The sequence below is a fragment of the Cherax quadricarinatus genome, chromosome 62 (assembly GCF_038502225.1).
Source record: "Cherax quadricarinatus isolate ZL_2023a chromosome 62, ASM3850222v1, whole genome shotgun sequence".
NCBI classification, from domain to species: Eukaryota; Metazoa; Arthropoda; class Malacostraca; order Decapoda; family Parastacidae; genus Cherax; species Cherax quadricarinatus.
The window spans coordinates 723,663-741,311 of record NC_091353.1 but is presented as its reverse complement, the minus strand read 5'-3'; the positions used below and the strand labels follow the sequence as shown (position 1 = coordinate 741,311).

Here is a 17,649-nt window from a genome sequence, read left to right as displayed (position 1 = left end):
GACGTGACTCCAGTACGGAGAGTAATGACGCCTCATCACCAGTACAGCAACGACAACATTACCAACACCCGCAAATGCCACCACAACAGCACCACGTGCAGCAGCAGGTGGCTCCACAGCAGCAGCAGCAGGTGGCCTCACAGCCTCAGCAGCAGCAGACAACAGTGCGTGTAGGACCGCACCCGCTGCCAGCGGTCCGCCTTGCCAGGTAGTCTCAGGTAGTGGAGGCTGCGCTATGTTGGTGGACCGTGGCTGGCACAGCACGCACCATTCCCTTTATCCTTGCTTTCTTCACTACCTCTAATTCCTCATCTGTTTAATTCTTTTCATACGTTTGAGCCTTCATCGTACAGAGTTTCAGCAAGAATGAAGATATTTACCATGTTAGTTTACATGGTTGAAAACATAATGCTAATTTATCCACTGTAAAAGAGTTCAGATGGGTGAAATTAACTTCACTAATTTTTAGCTTGATGCTGTTCTGGATTCCATGTTTATGTGAGAGTTAACGAAGAGCCGTAAGTTCTTCCCATTACATAAGGGAGCTTTATTAATTTATCAAGGAAAACATATGAGTCTGGCGAAAGTTACACGATGGCTCCTGGAGGAACCTCCTGGAGAGACTGAACCAGAGTGAATGTGTTGAAATTGTCTACTTAGTGGTAAAGTAGTTTACAACTTCTTGATCACAGACAGGCCTGGTGAAGATTCATGAGAACTGTGGCTAAGAACTAAACTGTAAGGGGGTAGAAATCTCTGAAGTTTGGAAAGATCTGGGGAAAATTAGTTCCATCCATGTGAAACTAGACGAGACTAGAGAGGTTTTGCTGTACACTGTGCTCTAACTTGTATACTTTTCCGTCCGGTGATTTTTGATCACTGGTCCTCGGTGTGAAGAGCTGCCACTCTCACCACTAAGTAAGACGTATACGTACATTCCTATGAAGCATCTATTGGATGCACCTTAATTTTGTATATTTTTTTAATAATCTACTTTGTTTGCAAGGTTTATTACATACGTATTCTCTATATTCACCAATTATTGTAGCCATGAACGAGTGGTATTGATCAATAACAACACTGCGCTAGCCAAGGATCCGAACCCGTGATGTACTGACCCACCACTGTGAGTGAGAACCACATGACGCCTTAACCCACAGGACCACCCAATCCTACAAGAGCCAAACACACAGCAGAGTTAGGTGTTTTACCTTGGTCCGTATGTCTTCGGACCAAGGTAAAACACCTAACTTAGCTGTGTGCTTGGTTCTTTTAGGATTGGGTGGTCCTGTGGGTTAAGGCGTCATCTGGTTCTCGCTCACAATGGCCGGCCAGTACAACATGGGTTCGGATCCTTGGTTAGCGCAGTGTTGTTATTGATATTCACCTACATATTCTCACAGAAATCTAGGCGGTACACAATACTGTCAAGGGATAATGATCATCTGTGTTGTATAAGTAGCAGGTTTAACCATTAATAACTTGCCACAGGCAGATATTTCCTCAAAGTTGTGAATAAACATTACATCATAGGGGATCTGATCTTTCGTGTCGGTAAAGTCTAACTCGATAACCTGCGGAGGATTTATGTGCAAGTGTGATGTTTTGTTATTTGAAGTAAAAATTCGGTTTAATAATTCGGGGTTCACTTCCCCTAGGTAAGCTAGTAGGATTTCTGTCGTTTTTCTATTGAGAAAATTAACAGTCCGATATTGAACGTGCAGTAATGCTCGAGGAGATATGAAATTTAATCCTAGTTTACAGTTGCTTGTAAATTCGCCAGTAGAAGTTGTAGTGAAGGTCCTAATCATAGGCATCATTAACGCCTCTTACCACATCATATCTGACTTGGAATTTATCCATTGACTGATGCTACATAGTGATGCTCAAAAAATACATGCAGAGGCACATTTGTGAACGAATTATGTACCATATAATGGTAAGTTATACACAACAATAGCATTAATTGTTGAATTTTATCATTTTTTTTTACTAGTGGTTTGTTTATTACGGCTGACTGACTCTTATTTTTACGAATTGGTCCAGTATTTTCCTTCATGCCGCCAGGTCATGTAACCTGTGGCAGGGAGAGTTGTTGAAGGTAAGTGAAAAGTTGTGGTAACTTGTCTTCATAACCACGTCGTAATCCTGGACTAACCTCTTCCAGCTTCATGGCTTTTACTCTCACCTGCTTGTACTCACTTATTTGTGGTTGCAGGGGTCGATTCATAGCTCCTGGCCCTGCTTCTTCACTGGTCGCTGCTAGGTACTCTCTCTCCCTGCTGCATGAGATTTATCATACCTCGTCTTAAAACTATGTATGGTTCCTGTCTCCATTACGTCGCTTGCCAGACTGTACCACTTCCTGACGACTCTATGATTGAAGAAATACTCCCTAACCACTCTTTGACTCATCTGAGTCTTCAGTTTCTTATTGTAACCCCTTGTTTCTGTATCCCATCTCTGGAGCATCCTGTTTCTGTCCACTTTGTCAGTTCCTCGCAGTATTTTGTATGTCGTTATCATGGTTCCCCTGACCTTCCTGTCCTTCAGTGTCGTCAGACCGATTTCCCTTAACCTTTCTTCGTCGGCATTCCCCTTAGCTCTGGAACTACCCTTGTTGCAAACCTTTGTGCTTTCTCTAATTTCTTGACGTGCTTGTCCAGGTGTGGGTTCCAAAGTGGTGCTGCATACTCCAGTATGAGCTTGAGGTACACGGTGTAGAGTCTTGAGCGATTTCTCGCTGAGGTATCGGAACGCTATTCTCAGGTTTGCCAGGTGCTCTTGTTACAGTGCAAAAAGACTGTTCTTACAGATAGCACTTAAGGCTATTTATCTAAATATGTACCTTGCATCTTTGCAGAAGAATGAGTGGTCACTAGGTTACTTTTTTCTTTAGTTATAGTTGCATGAGTCTCGTCCTTCCAGCTTAGACATGGAATTGCTTCTTCAGGTAAATATTTCTGTCGTTCATTCACAAAGAACTAACTGACTTTGGAGCCCAATCTTCCAGACGTCAGTTCTCTTTTTCTTTCTACTTTCCTTAGAAAGTAACCAGTCTTTGAAATTCCTAGTTTCGTTCCGAGTCTTATATACGAACACTTAGTAGTGAGTCTAGAACCTATTGGTATCTAATACAACTCTCACATTAGGCATCATCTGAAAGCATTACTTAGGATAATCTACAAACTTGGTCATATACTGCCGATGCGGGTGTAACTGTCATGCGTGAGATGAACAAATTTTTGCAATAGTATTTGCTGTGCGTTTAGTCACCTTGGAACAATTCGTCTCACACCAAAAGAAAGAGAGAGTTCAATTAATCTTTTATTTGTTGCAGTGTTCTTTGTAGCCTTATGAGGAACAAGACTCCAAAACTGTAGCGTTTGAGTGATTGCAGGAGATCGAATTGCTGCTTGTTTGGTCATATATTCCTCATAACTCCCAAAATTTTGCCCAAAAAAAGGCTACATAAATTATTTAAGTTCTATATTAAACTAATTGTTCGATGGTTTAGCCTATCACGCCATTCTCCATCCAGCAGGTCCGCTAATCCAGTTATTTTTTTCTTCCTGAAATATATATACTACCAACTCCAGTGTACGTTGAATTAATACCCTGGTACCTAGGAGGCGGTATCTTGTTCACTGTACATCAGACCTCTTGAGCTGTTTTACGGATTCAAGCATTATTAAGCCTGATGTTTGATTTCTGATTTTGAAGACTGGGTCGTCACTGAGCTTCGGGAATTTCCACCTGGTAGGCTTCTGGTTGAGTTAGCTAGTGCTGAATAGTCTAATGACAGCGTCCTCGTGTACTAAACACCCACACCCGCCCCATCTACCAATACTATCCCGACTGTTACTCCAGTTTCCTGGTACTTGTAAGGATTATTTAGATTTACGAGAAAGTCTATTACATGCAAGTATCAACAGCGGAGTTTGTAATATCACCAGATGTTGCTCAGGTGCTATCACTTTCACAGATACCTTTTTTTTTTTAATCGCCGGTACCCTTCCGGCCTGGGTCTCTTCCAGATGGTAACCCGGCCTTGGCTCTCTATCTTGGTAGTGTCTGAGATCTATGTCTGCCATAGGAGGAGGTACAAGTACAACCTCATCTCTTGGGACCAACTGTCCCCAGGACTAACTCCAGACCCCGCCCTCACGGGGCTCGTAGGGAGAAGCTAGGCCTCTGGTCTGCCATCTTCCCCGCCCCAGGGAAGTTCTTGGAAAGGGCAGTTTTGTGAGCTGCAGGTGGTAGCAAGCTCTGGTTCTGGCCCCTTCCCTGCCCTAGAAGGGCTCGTGGGAATGGTGGGAGTGTCTTAAGATAGTTTTGGGGTATATTTTTAGTCTTCTGAATGGTTAGTACCACTCGAGAAACGAAATATTTCAGTATTCAGTACTGAATTTATAAGTCCTAATTATCTGTGGTATTTTAGGGCAACTAAATTCCCACTAGTCTTTTGTTGTTGTTTTGGTCGAAGTGTTTAAATTCCGGTGATCATTAATCTTGCTAGCTTATGCTAAACACCCAGATTTTTAGATAAAGTTCACTCTCTCTGTCTCTGTCTCTGTCTCTGTCTCTCTCTCTCTCTCTCTCAGAATGAAGTGGAAGCCAACTGTGGGCCAACAATTTCATTTAATCAACTGATATTATGCTGTACGATCATGGTTCAAACTCGAATCATCCTAGGAATAAATGATCTCGTATGAAGTTATATTCTGGAGAAGAGTACGGTCGGAGTAAAGTTGCTGCTCCCTGCCCGTCTTGTGGTGTAGAAGCGCGCTTGTCACTGTCCTCGAAGGGGAGCCAAGTGTGGTACTTTGACAATGTTGACCTTGTACATAACAGTAAGGCCACCCACATCCCTCCTGTGTTGAAGGCTCTACTGAAATGACAGATCTATCCAGGCTGGATCCAGGTGAGAGATGAGTCGTCTTGCTCTGTTCTCCTCTGTCAAGAAATCGCAGATGAGACGGAGGGCAGTTGCAGTTGGAGCCAACTGTAGGCCAGCGATTTCATTTAGTCATTAATGTTGTTATGCTGTACGAACATGTTCCAGACAAATCATTGTAAGAATAAATAATTTTAAATAAAGTGGTTTCCTTGAGAGGGCTACAACCAGAGTGCAGGTGCTGCCTGCTGTCCGTCTTGCTGTATACATGATAAATTTTCGCTGTCCGCGAAGTGGAACCAAGTGAGGTGCCTCGACAACATTGATAAAGTTGATAAATAAAACACTTATGCAGCATTTGGGTATCTCTTTTCCGGAAAGGTTTCTCCAGCTAGTGGCATATTTAGTCCAGTACAGAGAAGAACGGTGGAAGACGAGTGTCATTAATTAACTTATCTAAAATTATTTATACAAACTGTCAGACGCACCAGCATCATGGGAACTTTATGCAGGTAATTCTTCAAACCTTCTTTAAACCTTAAGATAAGACTGTTACAAAAAACGCGATATCTAATAAGCATAGAGATCTATTGTGAATACTAGTAAGGACTGCCCCTCTAGCATCCAGCCTGTTACTGGGTTTTTGTAACAAGTAGTCAGTATCCTGGTCCAATTATCCATTAGAATTTAATATTATTATTATTATAATCAAGGGGGAAGCGCTAAACCCGGAGGATTATACAGCGCCTGGGGGGGGATGTGGAAGGCATTCAGGCTTAATTCGGGGAACTGGAGCACAGATCCAATTCCCTAAATCAAGAACCTCTCACCAACATCAAGGAACCTTCCTTGAGGGGAGAATTTAGTAAGATTCAATATTCAATAGTGCTTCAGGATTACAACTGGTAGGCTACTAACTAAAGAAATTAAAATTTAATAAGTTTATTAATAACAATAAAGTTGTCTAGGCGTATATTATCAAAGTAAATTATAGTAATCAATTGAATATAATATAGGATACAAGTTCCTACACTTCTCTCGTGTACAGTATTGTGCTGAAGGCACATATCACATCTTTATGGCTTTTAAGTACCGTCTGGTACATTGTTAACATTTAATAACATAACACAAATATATACAAGTAAGTTTGTGTGTATGTGTGTAAGTGCTCTAAGTAGTTCGCTATGTCTCAAGACTCGACTAGACTTAACCAATGACTGACTAAAAGTCCTTTCATAAACTAACTTCTTGACCAACCTGGCAATCAGAACAACTTGCGTGAACAATAAAACGACTGATAAGCCGAACAGCAATATAACAAGCAACAGCGACACCGAATCAGGAACAAGGAGATAATATAACGACACTAAGTAGGGGCCATCTGCAGATCCTCCACAAAAGTCACGAAACTCCCATACTACTGAATCTAAGTTCAGCATTAGAATATCCCCGACTGTGACAGTACACAGATACCAGTACAAATTAGGTCAGAAGCTACAGCTCAGGACCTGAGTTTCTCAGAGTGTCTATGCGACACACAACCTCGGTACAAGGTCGAGAATCACTAAGTCTAGGCTATGTTCTGTGAACAGAGTTACACAGAACCAACAACAAGAAAACAACAGAGACGATCTTCCAACAAGGGCCATCAAGGGAGAGTTAGAGAGGCCGTCTTGTTAGAAGCAACAACAAACAGACAATAATCAGCGCAGCCCAGGCAGACACTCACTCCTGGTGAGGTGTGATCACCCCACCCTGATCACATGACTCTCCATGCACTGCTGCTGCCCAGCAACACAAGCCGGCAGCAAAACAAGCGAAGTGATAATACAGTAGTTAGACAATGCTGTCAGCTACTTAACACTCGAACTATGAGCACTGAGTAATATATAAATGTTACATCCTATCTAATAATATAACTAAGTCAAATAATAATATAAACCAATATATTTACGATTTAGCTAATATTGCAAATATAAGCAATATAAAATTATATGAACAGGTAATATACATTATATACATTGTGACCCATTCAGGGGTCGTGATAAAGACCTACTGTTACTAGTGGATATTTATCAAGATTGATGTGCTAAACAGATCGACTCCAGGCTGAGGGACTGATTACCTCAGAATCCTCAAGTTCAAACATTCTTCCAAGCATTGGATAGGAGATACTTGTTGACGAAACGTTTCTAGAATGAGGATACCCAGTAAGATCATGCACATGATGGTTTTGCTGGAATGACAGATCTATCCTGGCCTGGTGCAGGCGAGAAATAAGTAGTCTACCTCGGTTTTCCATTGTATTCCGAAACCATAGATGAGACTGGGAACAGGCACCTCAAGACATTGGAGCATATGCAAGAAGTGTTCGCACTTATCCCTTGTACAGAGTTTTGCAGCCTCTACTGTCGAACAGTTATGAGCTATGCCATGGTGCTGTTAGCTTCTTGGTTGTCTTGTTTGCAAGATGAACCACGTGATTCGTCATAGACATCTTGGCATCAAATTTCACCCCTATGATATCTACCTCATCCTGGGTACAAACAATCTCCCATTCATTCTTACCACTGCTCCAGAATTAATATCGTGGTGACTCTAGTCCATCATCGTGCCATCATTTTTTATAGACTGATGCAACTACGAACTGACAGCAGCTGACAGAGTACAGCCATCTGCATAGGCACTGGATTCTATGATCATTCAATAACAATGGACCAAGCACACTTTCCTATGGAACACTGGCACTGGTTGAGTGTCCTGTTAACTCGTTAGAAAACATTCAGCGTAGGATGACTAAATTAATACATAGCATTAGAAATCTTCCTTATGAAGAAAGATTGAAGACTCTTAAGTTACATTCACTTGTTAGACGAAGAATGAGGGGAGACCTGATCGAAGTGTATAAGTGGAAGATAGGTATTAATAAAGGGGATATTAATAAGGTCTTGAGGATGTCTCTCCAAGAGAGAACCCGCAGTAATGGATTTAAATTAGATAAGTTTAGATTTAGAAAGGACATAGGAAAGTATTGGTTTGGAAATAGGGTAGTTGATGAGTGGAACAGTCTACCTAGTTGGGTTATTGAGGCTGGGCCCCTCAAGGAAGGCTCCTTGACGCTGGTGAGGGGCTCTTGATCTAGGGAATTGGATCTGTGCTCCAGTTCCCTGAATTAAGCCTGAATGCCTTCCATCCCCCCATAGGCGCTGTATAATCCTACGGGTTTAGTGCTTCCCCCTTGATTATAATAATAATAATAATATTGAGGCTGGGACTTTGGGTAGTTTCAAATCTAGGTTGGATAAGTACATGAGTGGGAGGGGTTGGATTTGAGTGGGAATTTCACATCAGAGCTTATTTCTTGGGTGGCATTGAAAATTGGGTTGGGCAAATGTTTTGTTAGTGGGATGAATTGTTAAGGACCTGCCTAGTATGGGCCAGCAGGCCTTGTGCAGTGTTCCTCCTTTCTTATGTTCTTATGTTCTCTGTCCCATTGAGACAGTGTAGAGCTAGCGACTCCTAGTGATTGCAGTTTTGCTAGAGTCCCTGGTGCCATACAGCAATGTCTAGTGCTAATATACAACTGATCCAACGACTAGTGCCACATAGTGGAGAGGTTTAACATGAGAGCGTTGTCAAAGCGACCTTTTCTGAAGCCATATTGACGGTCACAGAGAAGCGAGTTGTAGTTAATAAATGATTGACTCAAGAGATTGTCTCAACAATTTTTCCAGTAATTGACAGGAGTGACTGATCTGTAGTTGCTGATTTCTGTTCTACTCCTCTTTTTATTGAACATGAATTGCATTTACTTCGTCATAAAGAAGGCCATTTACACTGTGCGACATAGAGGTGATACTAGCTGGTCTACACATCTATTCGGCAATCTTAGGCGTGTCTGTTTACTGAGAAGTGACTGTTATTTATCGTCCGATTTCTTTCATTTTTGGTGTAGATTTAGAAGCATTTTTCCATCATACATTACCGAAGTTTTAATAAGATAGTGCAACAAATAAATAAGAAAAGAATATTTCCTCCCAAAATATATTTGGCAATAATTGGCCATGTTCTGGCACTGCAGGATGTTGTCTGGGCTCTGCCTAGTTATAAAACATTGCTAATAAGACCATAAGAAAGAAGGAACACTGCAGCAGGTCTACTGGCTCATGCTAATCCGAATTTAGTACGACAATAATTACTGTAATTTGTCCTATCTTTATTCTTTAAAAAAATAAAATTCGTAAAGTTTTGACGTTTAGCAAAGTATCTGCCATTTACCCTCACACAAATCAAAAACAAATTATGGTATTTCAAAACTAAATTCACCAGTTTGTAACACAATCATTCTTTTATGTTGTCTGTGAAATATATTACATTCCTATCATTATTAATGGCGCTATGTAAAGAAATAAATGAATGAAGACAAATGGTTTTTAGGACTTGACGTGCTGTTGGAGTGTGAACAAGGTAACACGAAGGGATTCAGGTAAACTGGCAGGCCGGACTTGAGTCGTGAAGGAGGGGTGTTAACGTCGCAGTTTTATAACAGTTGTGTCAGTGCGCCTCTGGCAAGATAGTGATGGAGTGAATGATGGTGAAAGTTTTTCTTTTTAGGGCCACCGTACCTTGGTGGGAGACAGCCTATGTGTTAATAAAAATAATAATAAAATGTATAATTCAAAACAACATGCAACCAAAAATATTTCCCGTTGGAACTATCTAAATTACCAAAAGAATTTTGAAAAACATTTCCCTTTTTACGGCAATTATTATTATTATTATTATTATTATTATTATTATTATTATTATTATTATTATTATTGTTGTTGTTGTTGTTGTTATTAGTTCTTGAGGAATAGAAAATAATCAAGTCTGATCCAAGGAAAAGAAGAATAGATATATTTCTTTGTATCAAAAGTCCCTCACTGGTATAAAGGAAGCTTCGTTAAAGCGACCACCTTAATGCTACGCCCGTGCTGCTGGCTTTACTTTATTTATCCTTGCTGTGAATGTGAATTTATGTAGTAAATTTGTGAAAAATATTTGTAAAGTGTGCTTGTAAAGTGTGTTTGTAAAGTGTATTTGTAAAGTGTGTTTGTAAAGTGTGTTTGTAAAGTGTATTTGTAAAGTGTGTTTGTAAAGTGTGCTTGTAAAGTGTGTTTGTAAAGTGTGTTTGTAAAGTGTGTTTGTAAAGTGTGTTTGTAAAGTGTGTTTGTAAAGTGCATTTGTAAAGTGTATTTGTAAAGTGCATTTGTAAAGTTTATTTGTAAAGTGCATTTGTAAAGTGTTATTGTAAAGTGTATTTGTAAAGTTTATTTGTAAAGTGCATTTGTAAAGTGTTATTGTAAAGTGTATTTGTAAAGTGTATTTGTAAAGTGTATTTGTAAAGTGTTATTGTAAAGTGTATTTGTAAAGTGTATTTGTAAAGTGTATTTGTAAAATGTTATTGTAAAGTATATTTGCAAAGTATATGAAGGGTTTATCTTTATTATTTTCACTTACAAAGAGAATATTTACATAGTGTTCGTAGGTCACCTATGTAAACAAACCTTGAAATTCCCTCTAGTGAGGCTCCATGACCCTCGTACTAACATTGAAATAATCTCAAAAAAAAAAAAAACATTAATTTCCTGACTTTGATGCTCTTTTCTCTCTCTTAAATTAACATTAAAATTCTTTTTTTTTTAATTATTGCTAGAATTTAGTTTCCTTAGACTAGTTTTATTAGGTATATGTTTTCACATATAGTTTTTTTTTAAAATAGCATATTTAGTAATGAAAAAAAAGCATAGAAAGATAAAAACTAGAAATGGATGGAAAATTCATAATTTAAAAATTCTATTTCGGCAGTAAATATTTATAAAGATATTATAGAATGATAACAGATATTAAATTCACTCACTTCTGCTGATGCATTTTGCCAATATCATTCGGATAAAGATCAGTTTTTTTTTTTGTAATTTAGACGATGTTTTAGTCCGTTCAGGACAATTATCAATTCATGATTTGTCGATCTGGACTAATTGATAATTCGTCTGTTTCCTCTCAAGGAAAAAAATCATGATTAAATACTAATTAAATCCGTGTTGTACCTCAGAGTGCAGAGCGACTCCTCATCCAGCGAGAGCTCTCCCATGACGCCTCCCAGACCTCTGCATCCACCATCGGCTTTCTCAGACTCCAGGGAACTCTCAGAGGCTGAGTGCGACAGACAACTACCAGAAGCTCGAGGAAGTAATTTATGTGATGCGTCGCAAGGAAGAAGTACCAATGGAAAGTGTAGCAGTGAAAATATGCCTGCTCAGTTAACAGTGTTGCTGCAGCGGTACGAGCAGCAACAACACGCTCAAGACAAACGTCAACAAAACCTTCAAGAGCTGCAAAAAAATCCTTACAGTATAAACGTGTGACTCAAGCAACATTATCTGTCTTAAGGGAACATGTTCATATTTTTTACAAACATTAACAGATGTTTTACTTCCTTGGTACTGAATGATGTACTTTGTCAATATTTCATGTTTTTGTCACTTTTAGTAAGTCAGTGTTTATTGTCTAGTACCTGTAGTAATATCTGGATTTATATTATAATAAGGTTATTGTCAATTGTGATTTTGGAAAATGTGAAAGCTTAATGACAGTACTTCTTGAAGAAGCTTAGTGAATACATGAAGAATTCACAGTCGACGTCATGAGCATCAGCTTAAGATAAATTACATGGAATATCAGTGCCTGAAAAGTAATAACGACAAAAGTAAAAGTATGAAATCTTACGTCACAACTGGTATACACGCAGTGCAGAGAAACTCATATTCCGACAGTTTATCAAGCCATATAATTCACCCGCAATAAGTTATAATTTTTAGTTATATTCCTGATTATTGAAGTGAAAATCAGTATACGTATTAACGATTTCCTAATTAGATGATAAATGAGGACTCCAAAGAATTGTCCTCAGTTCATTGGACTTGTTAACAGCAAAATATAAATAAGAGATTAATTAACTGTATATTTCAGCCACCATCTGAGATCATTTTCAGCAGAAACAAGTAATGAGTAGGGAACATGTTTATATAGGAAGAGAGAAGAGGGGTCAACCCCTCAGAGGTCAGCCGTGTCTAGGTATTGTGTGTCAGATTAGGAAAACACAGCAATCGATCGAAATGAAGAAGTAATTGTCTGTATTATGACTGCGAGAATGCCGATAGTACGGATATACGAAAAGTTGGTGGCCTGGTGTGTATAATTTACAGTACCAATAGAAGTTCCACTTCTTATGGCTTGGAAAGAATCGTTTCGGCCGACGTTGGTCATCAGTTTCGAGTTAATACGAAGGTCTGTAAGTCAATTTTGTTTATTGGCTAGAGGAAAAAGAATTTTGGCCACTTATGTTTGATAAACACTGTGTCTTCTGTAGGAAAGAGGTTCCAGTGGATGTTCGTTGAATGTGAGTGACAAGGTAGGTGAGGTACATTATCAAAATAATTTAATTTATAATGAGGTTTCCTCGAATATGGGTTCCAGCTGGTCAGTACTTGGACGTGTAAACAGTCCAGGAATTGTAATAAAGTTGGTAGAATTACCGACAATATGTAAAGTAAAAGGACACAAGTGCAACTAATGTGACATTTATTGTGGCAACGTTTCGCTCTCCAGGAGCTTTATCAAGCCATTACAAACAATACATGGACACAGAGGGTATATAAAGGCTCAGAGTGAGGTGAATACTAGTGAGGTACCATTTCGATGTTCACTTGTGGTAGTAGTAGTAGTAGTAGTAGTGGTAGTGACAAAAGTAATACAATATGGTAGAGCAATTAATTCGTACATGAGTAAAAGGATATAAAAGCTATTACTTGGGTAACATAAAAATAGGTTGGACAAATATAAACTGGAATGAGGCAGCTTGTTTCAGTGTTCACTCTCTGTGCTTTGTGTAGTATAACAGGAGAGACTATGTGATGGCAGGGTTTACTGTTTTCAGGAGGATTCTTGCTAAGACTTCGGAGATGGTGAAGCTGCCGTTGTTTTGTTTAATTGTATTCGAAACAGCGATCAGTGCTGATTCAAGGCACTTGCGTGTGCGGAAATTATTTTCTTTTATCACTAATTGGGCGTCTCTGAATTTCATAAGATGATTGGTGGAATTTCGGTGTTGTACACAGGCGTTGTTTAAGTTGTCGTTCCTACATGCGTATATGTGTTCATTGAGGCGGGTGTCGAGGTTTCTTGCTGTTTCACCTACGTAGATCTTGTCACAGCCTCCACAGGGTATAGTGTAAACTCCTGCATTGACTGGTTCGTGGTGCTTGGGTTTTGTCCTGGTTAGATCCTTTATTGAAGTGGTAGAAGCGATGGCGACTCTGGTGTTAGCTTGTGAAAGTACTTTTGAGACGTTTAGTGCAACCTGGCTGTTGGGAAGAATTATAACTTTGTTGGGAGCTGTGTTGATGCGTGGAGAATTGATGATCTGAAGAGCTCTTTTCTTGCAGTCTTTGATGAAAAAAGAAGGAAATTGTACATACGAACCCATCAGCACTCAACAGTGGGAGACGCTCACCAAAGACTTTCTATACAAAACCAGACAAATACTCAAACGCACTAGAGAAGGGAAGAAACTTCTGTACTTGTTACCAAGCAACCCTAAACCAGCACACATGTATGGTTTACCCAAGACCCATAAACACAATATTCCTCTCAGACCAATCACGTCAGGAATAGGCAGTGCTCCACACAAACTAGCCGGAGTTCTTGACAAACATCTTTCCTGCCTTCTGGGGACCATCAGCCCCGCTCATCTTAAACACTCAGGCGACCTTCTCAACCGCGTCCGTAACCTCTCCATCCGTAACAAGAAACTAAGCAGTTTGGATGTGACTTCCCTCTTCACAAAAGTACCTACCAAAAAAGCCATCGAGGTTCTACGACGTAAAGTCAACCAGGACCTTAATCTTCCTTTACCTCCCGGAGATTTTGTTGACTTGATTGAACTCTGTGTTAACTTCAACTGTTTTTCCTTCAATAACAAGCTCTACAAACAAACCTACGGCATGGGAATGGGGTCCCCAATAAGTGCCGTCCTAGCCAACTTATACATGGAACACCTAGAGTCCGAACACTTCGCCAACATCATCCCTTCAAGCGTCACTTGGTTACGTTACGTGGACGATGTCCTCGTAATAACTCCAAAACGTTTTGATGTACGGGATCTTCAGGCAAGGCTCAACGCAGTTGAACCAGCGATCCAGTTTACACTAGAAGAAGAGTCCAATGACAAGCTACCTTTCCTCGACGTCCTCATTCACAAAGTAGACAACAACCTAAGATTTCAAGTTTATCGGAAACCCACCAATAAAAATGATCTCACACACTTCTATTCCAGTCAAGATACCAAGACCAAAAGAGGCATCATCATCGGGTTTTTCCTATGAGCATACCGAATTTGTAGTCCTGAGTTTCTTGACGAGGAATGTACTTACATTCACCAAACATTCACTGAGTTACAATTTCCTTCTTTTTTCATCAAAGACTGCAAGAAAAGAGCTCTTCAGATCATCAATTCTCCACGCATCAACACCGCTCCCAACAAAGTTATAATTCTTCCCAACAGCCAGGTTGCACTAAACGTCTCAAAAGTACTTTCACAAGCTAACACCAGAGTCGCCATCGCTTCTACCACTTCAATAAAGGATCTAACCAGGACAAAAGCCCAAGCACCACGAACCAGTCAATGCAGGAGTTTACACTATAACCTGTGGAGGCTGTGACAAGATCTACGTAGGTGAAACAGCAAGAAACCTCGACACCCGCCTCAATGAACACATATACGCATGTAGGAACGACAACTTAAACAACGCCTGTGTACAACACCGAAATTCCACCAATCATCTTATGAAATTCAGAGACGCCCAATTAGTGATAAAAGAAAATAATTTCCGCACACGCAAGTGCCTTGAATCAGCACTGATCGCTGTTTCGAATACAATTAAACAAAACAACGGCAGCTTCACCATCTCCGAAGTCTTAGCAAGAATCCTCCTGAAAACAGTAAACCCTGCCATCACATAGTCTCTCCTGTTATACTACACAAAGCACAGAGAGTGAACACTGAAACAAGCTGCCTCATTCCAGTTTATATTTGTCCAACCTATTTTTATGTTACCCAAGTAATAGCTTTTATATCCTTTTACTCATGTACGAATTAATTGCTCTACCATATTGTATTACTTTTGTCACTACCACTACTACTACTACTACTACTACCACAAGTGAACATCGAAATGGTACCTCACTAGTATTCACCTCACTCTGAGCCTTTATATACCCTCTGTGTCCATGTATTGTTTGTAATGGCTTGATAAAGCTCCTGGAGAGCGAAACGTTGCCACAATAAATGTCACATTAGTTGCACTTGTGTCCTTTTACTTTACAGTCCAGGAATTGTTGTTGCCTCATGGACGACGCTGAATCTATGATCAAGGTCAAGTGTGCCTCAGATGCACTAGAAAGTGCAGATAGATCGATGGTACAGGGTTCTAGTAACAAACTGTTAATGGAAGGCAATCACTGATTTTAAAGAGTTGGTAAAGGTCGCCGCGGTCACATGGAACCTAAAGGAAGAAGTCATTGTCTCACTGACTAGCGCTGAATGACCCATACGGGCTTAGCACCTCTGAGGATAAACTAAAAGAAATCACATAAAGCACGGTGGCCTCCGATGCGAGAGGCAGCGCTCTTGTTTCTTGATGCAAAACACCAAGATAACAAGTCCAAAATTACCTGAGCTAATCATAGTGAAACAACCTGATTAGACAAAATCAAAACCCGTGCAATCGTCATTAAGCTAAGAAAGGTGGAGAGTGAACCAGCAAGTATGTTAAAATTTATGTACCTTTAGTTCCCACTCCCAAATCATATGAAACCTATAGTTGCACATCCGTCATCAGTGTGATTGTCAAATGACCGCCGATGTCGCGCCATTGGATCATTTGAAACCCCTTAAGATGATCCAGTTCTAACAAGGAAAGTTAGAACTGGGATAACAGTGACAATTCTTCCTTCTGTTTAGGAAGAGGATTTCACAAAAGGGTGAACTATCCATGTAATGAGACCATTGGGGTCCCAAGCCATTGCAAAGGTCAGGGACCCCCATGGAAAGAGCTACATAATGTAAACTAACCTGAAAGTGCAACGTCAGTTTGACCCAATAATATGGAATTATATGTGTGACTTGGTATACTGTAATTTCATGAACATAGCATCAATATAGTAAACAAAAACTTATTATTCACTCGGTACTTTTACTTAACCTTCGCTGTTAATATTTTTCTTATAATTACTCAGTTCCTTAGCCCAATTCACTCGGTGTATCCACTCTGTGTAGAAAGCCTACAAGAATGTTTAAAGAAAACGATGTCCGCTGAGACACTTGATGCTCTCCGACTGCATTGCGGAGACGATACCCTCGATGGACGCCAGAGCTCCTTCCCTTTCTAATTTTTCACAACCCTCGCAGCAGTCTTTTCCTTCCCGGCATTCTGATTCCTCTTTGCTTACACGCTATCCGTTGCCTCCACAGATTGACTTCACTGACTCTACTAGTCCATAGACCACTTCTTATTGTTATTCTTATTGTTGAATAATGACTTATTTACAATGGAATATTCGTGGCCTCATGGGTAATCGGGGAGAGCTCCAGGTGTTGCTCTCCCAGTTTTCCCCAGTATGTGTCGGGTTACAAGAGACCAAAATTCGTTCAGCTGTTATTCGTCCCGTTTCGGGCTATGTGCTGTTGCATTCTTCTGATCCCTTTCCTGATGAATCATTTAATGAGAATGCGCTTCTTGTGCACTTTGGTATACTGCATCAACAGGTCTTTGTCCGTTCTCTGCTGCATTATACTTCCCGTGCATTCTGTATCTCGGGTATTGCATTCTTAATCTGTTCTTTGCAGCCGCCCATCTTGTAAGGTAATTTTAACGCTCACCATCGTCTGTGACTCGTGGTGATAAGTTGGAGAGACTTCTCACGTATCCTCTTCATGTTTGAAATACGGCTGCTCCCACCCATTTTGACTCTCGCACTCAGTCTCTCTCTTGCATTGATTTTTCTATCTGCTCCTCGTCAATCACATTTGATTACGCTTGGTCTGTTCACCCGGATTTGCACGACAGTGATCACTTTCCTGTTCTTCTAATACGTATTCCCAACCGCCTCGTAGCCCCCGTTGGCAATTTGGACATGTGAATTGGGATTATACTCTCATCTTACCGCTTTTTGTGGGGACTCTTCTTCGTCCTCCATTGATAAGCTGGTGCACCACTTTTCGACCTTAGTTTTGACTGCAACATCACGTTCTGTTCCTCTAACTTCAGGCAGGCATTCTCAAGCATGCGTGCCTTAGTGGTCTCCTGCGTGTGCCCGTGCAGTGCGTTTGAAACGTGCTGCATTGGGCCGTTATCAATATAATTGGACCTTAGATCATCTTTTGGATTTTAAGCGGGCAAGGGCAGTTGCTCGCCGCGTCATACGCATCGCTAAACGCACTTGTTGGCAAGATTACGTTTTTACCATTACCTCTACTTGCCCTGTGTGTGCAGTTTGGAAGAAGGTACGGCAGTTGTGTGGCAAGTACGCTCCGGACCGAGTTCCTGTTTTGCGGGTTGCTGGTGCTAGTGTTGTGGAACCTCTTGAAGTTGCTACGGAAATCGGGAACTATCTTGTCCGTGTCTCCCAAGGGCTTCACCTCTGTCCCT

At 40.4% G+C, this 17,649-nt stretch overlaps 1 long non-coding RNA gene across 1 annotated transcript in view; it reads left to right on the top strand.

Moving 5' to 3' along the window:
- Positions 1-12,502, top strand: part of LOC128687122 (uncharacterized) — a 22,764-nt gene extending 10,262 nt beyond the window's left edge. The window contains exons 2-3 of the long non-coding RNA XR_011393729.1: positions 1-218; positions 10,995-12,502. The exon at positions 1-218 is cut by the window's left edge and continues 9 nt beyond it. This is a non-coding gene — a long non-coding RNA (uncharacterized lncRNA). The remainder of the gene's footprint in view (positions 219-10,994) is intronic.
- The last annotated feature ends 5,147 nt before the right edge of the window (positions 12,503-17,649 follow it).